This window comes from Sander lucioperca, chromosome 21, assembly GCF_008315115.2.
Source record: "Sander lucioperca isolate FBNREF2018 chromosome 21, SLUC_FBN_1.2, whole genome shotgun sequence".
Classification (NCBI taxonomy): domain Eukaryota; kingdom Metazoa; phylum Chordata; class Actinopteri; order Perciformes; family Percidae; genus Sander; species Sander lucioperca.
This window is the reverse complement of record NC_050193.1, coordinates 390001-393858: the sequence shown is the minus strand read 5'-3', so window position 1 is coordinate 393858 and position 3858 is coordinate 390001.

Here is a 3858-nt window from a genome sequence, read left to right as displayed (position 1 = left end):
CGTAAATATCTCAAAATATATTCTGTAGAAAACCCCTGACGAATACAAAAATTCTCCAAGGTACACGCTGTGATTCTTACGTGTGTTTGTTGCAAATGGTGAAGAAAAGGAAGCACGTGACAAGTTCCCAAGTTCAGGAGAAAACACGGTCATCTCTTATTTAATCAGACATACATCTCGTTATTAAAGCCTTAGTGCGCGACTATTTCATACCAATACACGTCCGTTACGTTGAATCCGTTGCCAAATGAGTTGATGCAAAGATAATTAATCCTATCAGCTCCACACAACTCTCTCTGTGTTTCTCAGTATGGCAACATTTACATAATGGCTTAACTGTCCGTCCACGCCGCCGCCGACTTGAGCTGTAAAGAAGCTCTGGCCGCCCGGTCGAGGACGCTGGTCAGAAAGTCCGGGGAAGCTGTTTGAGGCTTTGGCCGCTCTGACGTAGCAGCATTCTATGTTCATCATGGAAAAAGATCAAGCAGCCACTGCACGGCCAATACACTGACACTAGAAACCTTTTATAAATGACATATATAATGACAGAATGTGTATTGGTTGTTGGTCGCAGCGGTGTCTGTTAGCAGTTAGCTCGCTCGTTAGCCGCTGAACCGCAGCAGCGTGCAGGCAGAGCGAGCAGCCGCCAGCTGTTGATCCGTGCAGGACTTCACCGTGAGCGGACTGTTTAGAGACCATGTGACCGGCAGGTAACGTTAACTGGTCCCTATACGCAAATATCATAAATGATAGGGAACCCAGCAACGGCCATGATGAGCTTCTCCTCCTTTTTCTCTGAACTAATGTTTTGTAGGAACCAAAGTTTACATCGTATGTTTCTCTGGAATCGGCCAGCGTGAAGGACGTCTATATTCTGATTGGTTGCCGCTGAACCGCGTCATAGCTCATTACCATAAAGTTGACCTACTTTCAACTTTCTGATTGACGCTCTGGTCGCTCAAAACGCCCAAAACGTGACGCCGACAGATTTGCCGCTCCTTGCAGCTGAGAGAAGCAGCTTCCATTGAAAATGAATGACTTCCTGTATCTTTAGATAGAACAGTAATGAACAGGGTCGCTGACTTTCCGTGGTTGAGTGTTAGCGTTAGCTAACGTTAGCGACCCAGTGTTTCTACCAAAGGTAACGGTAAGGTCTCTCTGACGAGCTAGTAATCCGACAGCGTTGTTGTCATGAAAGACTACTGCACACTGCAGCTTTAAATATGTGGAACAAATGGAGTATTTCGTCCTCAACTTGGGATCTTGGCACATGCTACATTTTCTTCACATTTTGGAACAAGCCTGTTGGATTTTGGGTAAAGCACTCAATGGAGAATCTCCGTTGTTGAAGCGCAATCCTCCTGTCTCAACTCGTTGTGTAGTTTGTTCGTGAACCAAACTCAGACAGACACGCTCCCACAGCGTACTCCAATCAATACGTTTGAACCATATTACAGTTTTATTCAACAGATATTCAAAGTACAGCTGCAAAGATCGATTAGTTTTCAACTATTACATTAATCGCCAAATACTATATAATCTAAAGATAATCTATTAAATCGGTTGGAGTAATTTTTTATGAAAATAAAAGCAAAAATTCTCTGATGCCAGCTCCTTAAATATGAATATGTCCTAGAGTCTTCTCTCCTCTGGGACAGGACACTGAATATCTTTGAGTTGTGGACAAAACAAGACATTTGAGGACGTCATCTTGTTTTGGGAAACTCTGATCCACATTTTTAGACCAAACAAGTCATCTATAAATGGAGAAATTAATCGACAGATTAATCGACGATGAAAATAATCGTCGTTAGTTGCAGCCCGAGTTCACAGCTTGGAGTTCAGGAGGTTCCCGTCAACGTTCAGTTTATCTTTAAGCGCTAATGTCAAAAAATACATAGTTTGCATTCGTCCCGGACACTGTGAGCTCATCTTAATGCCACTAAATCACTCGTTACAATATTCACAGAGAGACGTAATCCCTGCAGTCGGGAGAGCACAAAAATCAACACAAAACAGGCTCCCCGACAGGGACCAGTTTCAGATTATAATACTTGGCCGGATTAATCATTGTGCAGGCAGATTATAAAATTATATACAGAGTATACATATGGAATACAGAGGAGATATTACATCAAAATAGCATGCAAATCCAAACCTGGCTGCATTACTTCCAGCGTTTGTGTGAAGGCACAAGATGCTGTAGCCCAGGGCTGTCAAACTCAACTTCACTAATATAAAGGGCCAGACACGGACTTTATTTTCATGCTTTCATTTCGAAAAAAGTCAAATATCTGTGACTGTATTATTCCATGTCTCATATAGTCTTCTCACTTACAGTTTGGGCGACATAAAGCCCCAAAAAAGGCAGCAAATAGTTCTTTAGAAATCTTAGAATTTAGCAAATCAAGCAAAACAAAGATACCATTTTAAAAGTCGACTCACAGCAAGCTGCTTCCCAGCTTTCACTTGGAAAACTCTTCTTCTGGGGGAATTTCTGGGGGTCTCAAAGTTGCCAAATCTACCAAATTCTGCTCTAAGTGTGGTGTAGTTGCTGTTTGAAAAACTACATTTTGTTTTGGTGCACAACTAGGCGGGCCAACATTTATGGTGAACCTAAATTGATATGCGGGCCGGACACACGTGCTGTAGCCCGTCCTCTGTGGCGACAGACAGAGATACACAACATACCGCCTCCTTATCGCCATCGCGACATCATAACCACATCACGAACAAACTCAGAGGTTTTAGTGTTAGTTGAGAGAAAATATCAGCAGGAAACTGCACATATACATATATATATATTTTTTTTTTAGTGCTGCCTTTTAAATCCACTTGAGTGTTTAATTTGTTCAGTAAAGGAACGTAGGGAATGATTTCCTTTCATTAGTTTTAAATGCAACAAGCCATTTGTTGTATTTTAGCAGAATACTGAAAGCAGCAGAACTGAGAAAACTTTAACATCAGTTTATTTATTGCACGTAATATCGTTATCGTGGTATTAAGCAACATTATCGCGTATTTTGGTCTTACTGTGCAGCCCTACTGTGTCCACGGGATCACGTTCTCAGACTTTTCTAGTTATCCAACCGGAGATACTGAGACTGAAGGCCCGACACAAGGTCATCAGGAAACACCGACTATCAACACACACGACCAGCTGACCAATCACAGCCACACAGGACCAGCTGACCAATCACAGCCACATAGGACCAGTCGACCAATCACAGCCACACACGACCAGCTGACCAATCACAGCCACACAGGACCAGCTGACCAATCACAGCCACACAGGACCAGTCGACCAATCACAGCCACATAGGACCAGCCGACCAATCACAGCCACACACGACCAGCTGACCAATCACAGCCACATAGGACCAGTCGACCAATCACAGCCACACACGACCAGCTGACCAATCACAGCCACATAGGACCAGTCGACCAATCACAGCCACACACGACCAGCTGACCAATCACAGCCACACAGGACCAGCTGACCAATCACAGCCACACAGGACCAGCTGACCAATCACAGCCACATAGGACCAGTCGACCAATCACAGTCTCACAGGACCAGTCGACCAATCACAGTCACACAGGACCAGTCGACCAATCACAGTCACACACGACCAGCTGACCAATCACAGTCCTTGTGGTCCGTGTCGCCTCGATTCGACGCAGAAGCATAAAACAGCCTTAATGTCAGAGATAAACAGAAACTTCTTATTTCATCATGTTTTCCGACTAGTTTTTCCCCGACTTGCTCTCTTTTATTTACGTCATCTTGTCTGCGTTACATTTTTACGGAAATCTGATTAAAATGGAGTTCTGCTGTAATGATTTTAATCCATCGAG